The following is a 13,023-nucleotide window of genomic DNA, read 5'->3' as shown; positions in this document are numbered from 1 at the left end:
TCGGCCATAAAGGGAAACATTTATGAAAACTATTTAATTCTGTAATATTGCAGGGAATGAAGCCACAGTAATTTTAGCCTGTCACCCTCCATAAAATTTCATGGTGATCCCAATAAAACTTGAATATTGATCATATCTATAATAGTTTAGGATTTACTGTTAAAGTGAAATTAACATGTTTTGTAACGAAGACCAGAATGCTAAGCTCTGAACACTTTGGTCGATCTTAACGATCGACGACTCATATAGGAGCACATCATTAAAATGACAAATGTTGTAAATATCAATTCTGTAACTTTATTTGTTCAAAAAATACAGTAAATTTAAATTATCAGTATTTCCAGTTAAGGATCAGATCATCATTTCCTCCACACAAAACACAATGGACGATGACAGCATGACACCTTAGTGAATCATTAGGTAATAGAATAATTGTTGTAAAGTTTGGAGCATAATAGTTACTTTTGTTCTGTATTTATTTATCAGAAAGCACATTGGTGCAAGGCTACTGGTCGTGACATTCAAAGTTAAGAAGGAAATTGTATTGATTTTACGTAAAAGAATTTAACGTTTATTATGTAATGGATATTATTGTTACTTTATTTAGAAAGTGAAAGTGGGCAAGCTTTGCTTATTTAAATATGTTAAAATGTAAAATAATGTAGCTTAAGCTGTAGCCAATCAGATGGACGACTTCAGAAAAGGGAACTGCCCTAGTCAGTTGAGCGAGGAGGTACGGCGCGCGGGGAAAAGCCGCCGGAGACGGGCAGATGGACAGTTCTGGCCTAGACACCAAAATGTACAGTTCGGCTGGAGACGCCAAAGGGTACAGTTCGGGTGCAGACTCAAAAGCAGACGATCGGTCTTTAGGCAGCTAGGAAGTAAAACGACTTAGAAAATTTCGCGTTGTGTGGTGTCGCGGGACTTGGTCCCTGAGCGGTGAGCAGCCGCGCGCCTCGTGTGAACTCTTAACTTTTCGTCAAGATAACGAGATGGAATATTAGACTTGTATTTCGCGATGAGATTGTGAATGACCGAACTGTATCAAATGGATATGCACTCGCGTGTAATAGTAATTCTAAATACGATCACTTTCACTATTAATTTGCTTTCTGAATAAACATTATTCTAACCAAATCGCAACCTTGTGGCCTACATCATTTACGGGTCGTTAATTTAGTTCTCGATATTATTATTACTGTTATTATATGCGATGTTAACTTTGTATTTCGCAAACTTGCCATCAGCCAGACAATTTAACCATAGGGTCACAAGTGTAAAATTTAGGGCGTGTAATACGACACGTGCGGTTCAACCCCTAGACGAGTTTGAGCCAAGAAAGTTTGACGAAGAGGAACCGCATGTGAGCTCGAACATCTATAGGATGTTTGCTCGCACGTGGTACCCAAAGTACCCTCCGCCACATACCATTAGGTGGCTTGAGGAGTATGATGTAGATGTAGACACTTATACCTTTGTTATGTCCATTTTTAATTTCGCTAGGACTTGGAATTCGTTCTCTTTTCTTCCCTACAACAAATGTATCCATCACTTCTTAGAAGCATAATCACAGTGCGCATTTGACAAGAATAAGTGAACCACGCAGTGCAGAGCAGTCATGAGATCCACTAGCTGTGAGGGTAAGCGGCATATCGTTTGTTTGAGATGATAGTGTTGGGGCCTGTTAAAACCTGAAAGGTTATGTTTTTAGCCTCTTTTGTTTGGTTCGGTGGCAGATTGCTATCGAATTGTGGACGGGAAGGCGACATTTCGTTTGTTTCTGAGAGAGAATGTTACGGCTTGTTTGTGTTTAAAACCTGACTGTGATCCCCCTGCTCCTATACCAGATTTCGCAAGGCTCAAAGGTGAACTAAAAAAAAAAATCGTTTGTTTCTGTGGCAAAATGCTGTCGCCGCGTTTTTGCAAATGCTATTATAAAGGTCGTCGCAATCTTCGACCTCGAGCAGCAAAAATCGATTCTGACTTAAGCCCTGCTACATACTTAATAGTGGCCGTTCACGTCTGCGAATTACACGTCACTTTCTCACTCTACTTCTGCGCACTGTCGAAAGAGTTATACAATGCTCCCGTAAAAAAAGGTATAGTTTTCCACAAAAGTAAAGACAATAATCAGACCAACCTACAAAGCAAAGTGTGTAGTATCGCTACTGTTTTGTTCTGTTACCCGCGAGTGTAATGTTTTTCCTCGTTAAAACGTATTATAGCTGGCCACCCTGAAGCACTGCACCGTTTGCTGCTGGGCATTCATTGTAATTTTTCTTGAAATTATTATCTTTGTATTCAGTCGAACAAAGACAGCCATTTAAATCGCCTATGTGACGTGATTTTCATATAAAATCAATTTTATTGAATTGAGCAGTGTTTATTGCTTCTCGAGAATAGTCCCTCCAGCAGAGGCCTGATTTACAACAGTCCTGTACTTCATTAAATGCCGATCGACAGTGGCTGTTTTGAAAGAGTTTCTAACTACAGTGACAGCAAAGTGGAATCCTGTTTTCATTTAATTACGGAACTTTTAATAAAACTGAATTAATTTTTACAAACTGTGAAGTCAAATTTGGATAGCTGTTATCATAATCAAATAGAAAAAGCGACAAGAAACAGAACGGCGATTATTCTGTGAGCTGATGTAAATTATGCGCAAACGCGGTGATATTACCTAAAATTTTTAGATCACTTGGTAGTTAAATAACTGACGTTTCGTCTCGTGACCATGTGCCCATGTATTAATAGTAGGTAATTTTTACTGTTATCCATGTAAAAGGACACACATACAGTAATAACAATATTACTTCCATTACAGAAGAAAAATTAAGTTGCATAATTTTCACAAATTTGTAGTAAAAGTCCTGTATGCAGGCATCACACTGTGTGCTTCCATTAGTTTTCTGTCATTTCGGATAGTTAGGGTTGCTCCTCCAAGCGATGTCTTTCTTCGTGCTGGTTGTTCTCCATCCTTCAAACTGGTGTATTCACATGTGGTTTCTTACTGCTGGTCATTCATGTTCTACAACAGAAGAACTTATCTTGACTTACTCACACGATATAAATTTCCCAGTTCCTGCTATTATGGACACTCCCAACTCGTTAAGAATTGTGTACAGAAGTTTATAAACTCTGACACACGTTGTTCCTCCGGCCGGGGTAGCCGAGCGGTTCTAGGCGCTACAGTCTGGAACCACGCGACCGCCACGTCGCAGGTTCGAATCCTGCCTCGGGCATGGATGTGTGTGATGTCCTTAGGTTAGTTAAGTTTAACTAGTTCTAAGTTATAGGGAACTGATGACCTCAGAAGCTAAGTCCCATAGTGGTCAGAGCCATTTGAACCATTTTTTTTACATTGTTCCCGAGAGAGAGCGGTAACGTGGCAAGGACTTTGTACTCCACTGCATGCAATTGTTTTAGCGTTCAACGTACCGTGGGATATCTTAATTTTGTATGGTCCTTCTCGTCTCCTCGATGTGCAGAAAAAGGCATCAATCGGTCGCAGTCGATGTAGATATTTATTGTAATTCTTCATGCTTTCCCGGCGATCTGTTGACATCTTGGATATTCGGGAATCCAGCCGGATGTTCGCGTCGTTCTCGCACGATATTTCAACAGCGTGCCTCGCTGTCTTCTTCAGCTGCTACCTGAGACTGGTCCTTGGGTCTTTATTTATTTTTTTATTGTTTTATTTTTTATTTATTTTATTTTTTATTTATTTTATTTTTTATTTTTTATTATTATTTTTAATCTTTTCCTCCTTGAGGAGGATACAGCGGGCTGCTAGAGAGCTTCTTTTTTCTCTGTTCAGCCTTAGGATTACACATATTTATTTTATTAACTTTATTTTCTTACAATTTTGGGAGTTGTTATTTACTTAATTGAATATAATGCTAAGTTGGTTGCTAAAAAATAGTTTATGTTATGTATATTTAATTATTTTACTCTTATGCTTAAGTACATATCCCACTGCTCTGTGCAGTGACTGGTTACTACAATGGTTGCTTTGTTTGTAGAGTTTTCGTCTGCTTCTTGTTTGCTGTGATCTTGTTGACTGGGTCTGCAGTTGTTCTATTCTTGGTCTTGTCTCTCATTTAGGTGTGGTGGTGTTTCTTCACCTTCGATGAGGGGCGCCATTGTTGGCGCTAGTTCAGGGAATGTTTTGGTAGTATTTTGTGCCACTCTCCTGTTTGGGTGAATGTATTTATATTTTGGTTTTCTTGTTTTGTTGGTTTTGGTGGTTATGATGTGTTCTAAGTCGGGACGATTCTGTAGTATTTTTTGCCGTATTTCGCTCTTAGTTTGGCTAAGCGTTTTGCAGCGGCGTGATCTTGGCTGTTCTGTATACTTCGGTGCTTGGTGTGGTGTTTTGCAATTTGAGGAAGCTCCGTAGGACTCGTCTTTCTGTCGTGTACATTTTGTTGGCTGTTGTGGTTGTCATTCCTCCTAGTGCTGGGGCCCCATACTCCAGTAGTGGTCTTATAAACGTTTTATAAGTGTGTATTGCTGTGTGTGTGCTACAACCGTCGAATCGTCCTTGTACCTGCCTGATGAGTCCCTGCCTTTTCCTTATCCTATTGAGTACATCTTGTTGATGGGTATGCCAGTTCAGGTATTTATCGTAATAGATGCCTAGATATTTGGCGGCGTTTCCTAGCTGAAGTGGTGTACCCCATAGTGTTAGTCTTATGTCTCTTTCGTCTTGGTTTCGGTTTTTGGTTAGGTTTCGGTGCCGAAAAAGTACCATTTGAGTCTTGTTGGGGTTGGGTTTGATCCTGTTTTCTGCCATCCATTTTTCTAGTTTCTTTAAATACGCATTTGCCTTTCTCTGTATTGTCTGTGTTTGTCGGTCTGTGACCCAGTACGCCGTATCATCAGCGTATAAGGCTACTGCTTCTTTATTGCCGTCTGTGGTCGGAATGTTCGCCGTGTAAAGGGTATATAACAATGGGGATATGATGGCTCCCTGCGGTACGCCAGCCTGTGGTGTGAAGTAGTCCGACGTTTCGTTTCCTACGTGTACCCGACATTGCCTTTCGGTTATTTGTCCTTTTATTACCCTGACCATTTTTGTGGGGATTCCTAGATCGGATAGCTGTGTTAGCAGGCCGCTGTGCCATATTTTATCGAAGGCTCGTTCGATGTCTAAAAATATGGCCAGGGTGCATTGGCTGGTGTTAAACCCCTGTGTGACATCGATGGATAGCCTCATGAGCGGATCATTTGTGGAGTGGTTTTTGCGGAATCCCGCTTGGATGGTGGGTATTATGTTCTTCTTTTCCACGTATTTGCTGATTCGATCCGTTATTATTCTTTGATACGTTTTTCCTATTACGTTAAGCAGTGTGATAGGCCTGTATGAGTTGGCATTTGTTTTTGGCTTGTTCGGTTTGGGTATCATGATGATTTTCCCTTTCTTCCATGCCTCTGATGTCGTTTCCCTGGTTAAACAGTAGTTAAATACCTTTGTTAGTATTGGTGCTAACGTCCCTAGGGGGGCTTTCCTGAGGTGTAATCTGCGAATTCCGTCTTCTCCCGGTGACGAGTCCCTGCCTGTCATTGTTGCTTCTATTACTTCGTTTTCGGTGATTTGTGATGTGAACTTTTCTTCTTCCTCCCCGTCTACTGTGGGTGGGTTTAGTATTCCGTGTATGGTCTGTTCCGTCACTAGTCGGTGGTTTTCGTCGAATCTCGGGTCTTGTGGATATGAGTGTATTACTTCTAGATTGTTTTTGAACTCCTGCGCTATTTTCCTGGCAACATTGGTTGGCTCGTTATCGATTAACAGGCGTGGTGCGTTGGACTGTTTCTGGCCTGTGAGTGTTTTAAACCTGTGCCAAAATTTACCACCGTCCCTGTAGTCTAGTTCCTTGCATGTCTCAGTCCATTTTTCTTGCCTGTATTCGGATATTGTTCGTTTTATCCTTGCGTTTAATCTATTCCAGATTGGTTTCAGTGTGGGGTTATTGGTTCTTTGGATTTCCCTGTACACCGTTTTCTTTTCTCTTATGAGCACTAGTGCTGTCTGTGGGATTGTGGGCTTCCATCTTTGTATTACTTTTTTGGGGATGTTTTCTTAGATTGCGGTTTGGATTGTCGATTCTATTTTGTTAGTGACCGTTTCTAGGTCCTGGTTGTTTGTAATCGTTATTGGGTCGGATAGTTCATTACGTACTTTTTGCTGGTACCCCTCCCAGTCTGCTGCTCTGTAGTTTCTGACCGTTCGTGTTTCGGGTCTTGGAGGTGGTGGGGGGGGGGGGGGGCTGCGGTGGTTGTGAACAGTATTGGCAGGTGGTCGCTTGTTATTGTTGGGCCCATTTCCTGGTGTATTATGGCTTCTTGTAAGCATGGGCTGTATATGATGTGGTCTGGAGTGGAGTGGCCTGCGTATCCTATATATGTTGGCTGATTGATTGGAAGTCTGCTCCACGGTTCGGTTGTCAGTAGATCGAATAAGAGTTGTCCATTGTTATTTTCGGTGGTGTCTACTAAATTTCTGTGTCTTGCGTTGGCGTCCGCCATTATGATTACTTTTCGGAAAGTCTGTAGGTATCGAAAGAAGTCTGTTGGGAGGGGGCGCCTGGGGTGTGTGTAGAGGCACGTCACTGTTAGTTTTTCCATTCCCCCCGATTGGTATTTGTATTACTATTACTTCTAGATCCTGGTGTTGTGGCAAGCTTAGTTCTCTGGCTGGTAATTTCTTGTCTGTGTATATGGTCATTCCACCTCTGCCGCTATCGTCTGCCCTGTGTTTTATATGGCAGTTATATCCTGGGAATTCTATTTTGTCATTTTTCTTTGTCCAGGTCTCTGCTACCCCCATTATGTGAATTTTGTTTTGGTGAAGTGTGTAGTTGACTATGGCCTTTTTGTTTTTTAATCCACTTGCGTTTGGGTATAGGAAGTTTAGTTGTGGGGCTCTTCTGTCTGCTGTCCAGTATTTATGCCTGGGAGGAGCTGGGCGTTCCCTAATCGGTCCGCGCCGAGTCGAGTGTTCCATCTGTGGTCCGCGCCCGCCAGACTCGGCTTCAACGGACCCCTCCAGTCGCGGATGTTCCGACTGCCGTCGGCGCCCGTTTTGGCCGTCCTCAACGGTTGTGGTAGTCATCTGAGGTGTGTCAGACCCGATCTGAGATGTTGGGTACTCTATCTCATGACTGTTACTATGTTTTCCACTTCTGTTTCGTGCTGGGCGCTCCCTAATCGGTCCGCGCCGCGTCGTGTGTTCCGTCTGAGGTCCGCGCCCGCCAGACGCGGCTGCATTGTCCCTCTCTGGTCGCCGGTGTTCCTTCCGCAGTCTGCGCCCGGCCTGGCCGTCTTCTGAAGTCGAGTTCATGATCTGGGGTGTGTCAGATCTGGTCTCTAATGTCCGACACCTTGTCTCACGGCTGTTCTCTCGGTCTCTACTTCTATTTCTTGCAGAATCCCGGAGTGTCCTGCGTTGAGTTTCCACAAGCTCAAGCGCTGGATTCAAGGCAGTGCTGATTTGGTATCCCGAGTAACGGTCTGTGACCTTAATCTCAATGGGTTCTTTAATGACACTGTCCCAAAATCTTGAGGTCTGTGTCACAATCTTGGTGTCATTGTAATCCATTGAATGACCAAGTTCCAGACAATGCTCTGCAATGGCTGATTTAGTTGCCTGCCTGAGCCTGGTATGGCTCTGGTGTTCTTTACACCTGATGTCCACAGTTCTGGTGGTCTGGCCAGTGTATGACACCCCACACTGGCATGGTATGTTGTAAATCGACGAAGGAAATTGACGGAGATCCGAAATGTGAAATGATTTGGGTGAAGGTCACGGTTAAAGCAGGCTCAGACATGGTAATTGGATGTCTTTATAGGCCCCCTGGCTCAGCAGCTGTTGTGGCTGAGCACCTGAAGGATAATTTGGAAAATATTTCGAGTAGATTTCCCCACCATGTTATAGTTCTGAGTGGAGATTTTAATTTGCCGGATATAGACTGGGAGACTCAGACGTTCATAACGGGTGGCAGGGACAAAGAATCCAGTGAAACTTTTTTAAGTGCTTTATCTGAAAACTACCTTGAGCAGTTAAACAGAGAACCGACTCTTGGCGATAACATATTGGACCTTCTGGTGACAAACAGACCCGAGCTATTTGAAACAGTTAACGCAGAACAGGGAATCAGCGATCATAAAGCGGTTACGGCATCGATGATTTCAGCCGTAAATAGAAATATTAAAAAAGGTAGGAAGATTTTTCTGTTTAGCAAAAGTGACAAAAAGCAGATTAAAGAGTACCTGACGGCTCAACACAAAAGTTTTGTCTCAAGTACAGATAGTGTTGAAGATCAGTGGACAAAGTTCAAAACCATCGTACAATATGCGTTAGATTAGTATGTGCCAAGCAAGATCGTAAGAGATGGAAAAGAGCCACCGTAGTACAACAACCGAGTTAGAAAACTGCTGCGGAAGCAAAGGGAACTTCACAGCAAACATAAACAAATCCAAAGCCTTGCAGACAAACAAAAATTACGCGAAGCGAAATGTAGTGTGAGGAGGGCTATGCGAGAGGCGTTCAATGAATTCGAAGGTAAAGTTCTATGTACTGACTTGGCAGAAAATCCTAAGAAATTCTGGTCTTATCTCAAAGCGGTAGGTGGATCAAAACAAAATGTCCAGACACTCTGTGACCAAAATGGTAACTGAAACAGAGGATGACGGACTAAGGGCCGAGATGCTAAATGTCTTTTTCCAAAGCTGTTTCACAGAGGAAGACTGCACTGTAGTTCCTTCTCTAGATTGTCGCACAGATGACAAAATGGTAGATATCGAAATAGACGACAGAGGGATAGAGAAACAATTAAAATCGCTCAAAAGAGGAAAGGCCGCTGGACCTGATGGGATACCAGTTCTATTTTATACAGAGTACGCGAAGGAACTTGCAGCGGTGTACCGTAGGTCTCTAGAAGAGCGTAGCGTTCCAAAGGATTGGAAAAGGGCATAGGTCATCCCCGTTTTCAAGAAGGGACGTCGAACAGATGTGCAGAACTATAGACCTATATCTCTAACGTCGATCAGTTGTAGAATTTTGGAACACGTATTATGTTCGAGTATAATGACTTTTCCGGAGACTAGAAATCTACTCTGTAGAAATCAGCATGGGTTTCGAAAAAGACGGTCGTGTGAAACCCAGCTCGCGCTATTCGTCCACGAGACTCAGAGGGCCATAGACACGGGTTCACAGGTAGATGCCGTGTTTCTTGACTTCCGCAAGGCGTTCGATACAATTCCCCACAGTCGTTTAATGAACAAAGTAAGAGCATATGGACTATCAGACCAATTGTGTGATTGGATTGGGGAGTTCCTAGGTAACAGAACGCAGCTTGTTATTCTCAATGGAGAGAAGTCTTCCGAAGTAAGAGTGATTTCAGGTGTGTCACAGGGGAGTGTCATGGGACCGTTGCTGTTCACAATATACATGAATGATCTGGTGGATGACATCGGAAGTTCACTGAGGCTTTTTGAAGATGATGCTGTGGTGTATCGAGAGGTTGTAACAATGGAAAATTGTACTGATATGCAGGAGGATCTGCAGCGAATTGACGCATGGTGCAGGGAATGGCAATTGAATCTCAATGTAGACAAGTGTAATGTGCTGCGAATACATCGAAAGATAGATCCCTTATCATTTAGCTACAAAATAGCAGTTCAGCAACTGGAAGCATTTAATTCCATAAATTATCTGGGAGTACGCATTAGGAGTGATTTAAAATGGAATGATCATATAAAGTTGATCGTCGGTAAAGCAGATGCCAGATTGAGATTCATTGGAAGAATCCTAAGGAAATGCAATCCGAAAACAAAGGAAGTAGGTTGCAGCACGCTTGTTCGAACACTGATTGAACACTGCTCAACGGTGTGGGATCCGTACCAGATAGGGTTGATAGAAGAGATAGAGAAAATCCAACGGAGAGCAGCGCGCTTCGTTACAGGATCATTTAGTAATCGCGAAAGCGTTGCGGAGATGATAGATAAACTCCAGTGGAAGACTCTGCAGGAGAGACGCTCAGTAGCTCGGTATGGGCTTTTGTTAAAGTTTCGAGAACATACCTTCACCGAAGAGTCCAGCAGTATATTACTCCCTCCTACGTAAATCTCGCGAAGAGACCATGAGGATAAAATCAGAGAGATTAGAGCCCACACAGAAGCATACAGACAATCCTTCTTTCCACGAACAATACGAGACTGGAATAGAAGGGAGAACCGATAGAGGTACTCAGGGTACCCTCCGCCACACACCGTCAGGTGGCTTGCGGAGTATGGATGTAGATGTAGATGTAGAAATACCTGACTTGTGTAGCTTTATTGCCGTGCGTTTAAAGGCGCTGCAGTCTGGAACCGCAAGACCGCTACGGTCGCAGGTTCGAATCCTGCCTCGGGCATGGATGTTTGTGTTGTCCTTAGGTTAGTTAGGTTTAACTAGTTCTAAGTTCTAGGGGACTAATGACCTCAGCAGTTGAGTCCCATAGTGCTCAGAGCCATTTTTTTGTAGCTTTATTAATCCATCGTTGATTCAATTTCATAGTGATATGGTTGGATAAAAGTCCATTGGTATTCTTTGGTTGATGTGCCAATGAGTTGTCGAGATTACAGCGGGCATTTCTCTGTAATGTTTCCATTCGTTGTTAGTTCTTCAATTCCATTGTTCGTACCATATCATTCGCTCATTTTAACTCGTTCTAGAAAATTAGAGTCCGGCACCTTTGGATGGCATCGGGTGACTAAGTTTTACCTTGTTTAGGAAGTTAACCAGCCTGTTCGTTCCCGCAGGTGCCACTGCGGCATTTGATCCGGGTTAACATGACTTATTTGTGCTAATTTTGAACACTACTGATTTGTTGCAAAATTTGATAGAACAGGGTACTTATGTCCTGAATTGAAGATAAAAGACTATACACGAGTTCGCGATCATATTTAGCACTTTATTAATAAGTCTCTGCACCGGGTTACGTTTTCACTGAAGGCCATGGTTTTCGAGGTATTCAAGAAAAACGGGTTTGAAGATCACTTTTGTACGTTTTATTTGACTAATAGGAAAAATACGGCCTGTAGCCAAAATGTATTCCAGTACAACATTTAATTACACTAAATTTCCTAAAAAAGGCCCTGTTCTTTTTTTACAGCAGGATTAACAGTTCGCTCGTAGTAAGCGAGATAATATATAAAAATTTCGCGCGTAATTTTTGAAGGCGTTATGGACTGCATGAAAACCATAGGTAGGGTCAGCTGAATCACGCTGTATAATTCGCAACATTGCCGGTTTCGGCTTTCTGTCATCCTGAAATCTGAAAGGTAAAACACATGGATAAAATGTGTATCTAATAGTAAAATATACGGTACGATATAATACAATAACCAACAAGAAAACGTAAGATATAATACACATTGCACGTGTAAATATTAATCGTAAATATCGTATTTTAAAATAATGAATCTGTGTTGATGTTACCGTACTAGGGTCCTCTAATGGCTTTAACTCCAGTTGACATAAGCACCAAATGCCCTCAGGCCATTGTTAGATTTTATTCACGTAACTGCGTGTACAAAGCATTTGACGTTGATCCTCGTATCATAATACTCCTAGCGGTATGTTATGGCCGCCGTCATGTTATATTTAATATGTACGGTTAGATTTTTCCTGGAGACTTAGCCTTCAGCCACTTTTGACCCTGTTACTGTTAGATAAATTTTTCTACATTGTCTTAACAAATCTAATGAAGGCATAAACCCGAAACCATTGGTGTTGCGATTTATATGATTAAGTGCGATCAAGAAAGTTATTAATAAACTATTGTGTCGTTGTGTAAAATATTTTTTTTTTGGGAGCATTACTGCAGCCCGTGAGTCAGTTAAGAGAAAAATAAATATTTACAATAACAGTAATAGACAAGAAACAGTATTGTCACACCTTCACTTGTACGTGTTGCATGTTTTCCAGCTAAAATTATTACATTTATTAGGGCGAAGCGGGCCAAGTAGTGAAAAAGGCGCAGAACGTGTGCTCAAGCAAAGGAAGAAAGTGGAGGTGGTGAGGGGATTGGAGAGGGAAAGAAAAGGAAGTGTCCGCTGGCTTGCTGGGGTCTGTGGCCCGTTAGTTTGCGCGGAACCACGCTGTCGTCTCGTGGCCGCTTTGCTTCCTCCTGCTCCTGCGGAGGGTAAATGTAGAGGCGGCCATTTCTCGATATTTATTTCACAGCGCCTCGGCAGACACAAAGAGAGCGGAGAGCACAAGAACGCCAGAGCAGAGAATCTTCTGAGGAGGGCGCTCGTAGCCACGAGTTTACGTCCTCCGCCTGCAGTTCGCGCGACACGTAGTAAATGCGTCTTATTTATCTGATCTATGACTATACGTCGTAAGATCTTTCGTAGTTTGCTTATGGCTCCGCATCTGCACTGAAGGACATTAAAACTGCGTCATCAGGAAGGATAGAAAATTGCAGATGGTATCCTAAGAGATACGCAGGACCGGTAAGGTGCCGGGCTGACTTTAATTCAGACATCCTTGAAAAGAAAATTATTAACAAACAGTTCTTACTTAACAGTTATTAAAAACATATTGTCCTACTGCTTTTACCTGTTCTTGTTTTAAAGGATATCAGTGACAAGGCTTACTCTTAATTGATATTTACACTGATTCAATATCAAGGGTAAAATACCTTTGATACAATAGTGACAAATTTGAGCCCAAAGCAATTATACACTAAAGCGCCAAACACACTGGTATAGGCATGCGTATTCAGATGCAGAGATATGTAAACTGGCAGATAACGGCACTGCGATCGGCAACGGCTATATAAGACAACAGGTGTATGGCGCAGTTGTTAGTCGGTTACTGCTGCTATATAAGACAACAGGTGTATGGCGCAGTTGTTAGTCGGTTACTGCTGCTACGACGGCAGGTTATTAAGATTTAAGTGAATTTGAACGTGGTGTTATAGTTGGAACACAAGCGATTGGAAACAGTATCACCGAGGTAGCGATGAAGTGGGA

The sequence above is a fragment of the Schistocerca piceifrons genome, chromosome 5 (assembly GCF_021461385.2).
Source record: "Schistocerca piceifrons isolate TAMUIC-IGC-003096 chromosome 5, iqSchPice1.1, whole genome shotgun sequence".
NCBI lineage: Eukaryota > Metazoa > Arthropoda > Insecta > Orthoptera > Acrididae > Schistocerca > Schistocerca piceifrons.
The sequence above is the reverse complement of the archived record's forward strand: the minus strand, read 5'-3'. Positions refer to the sequence as shown.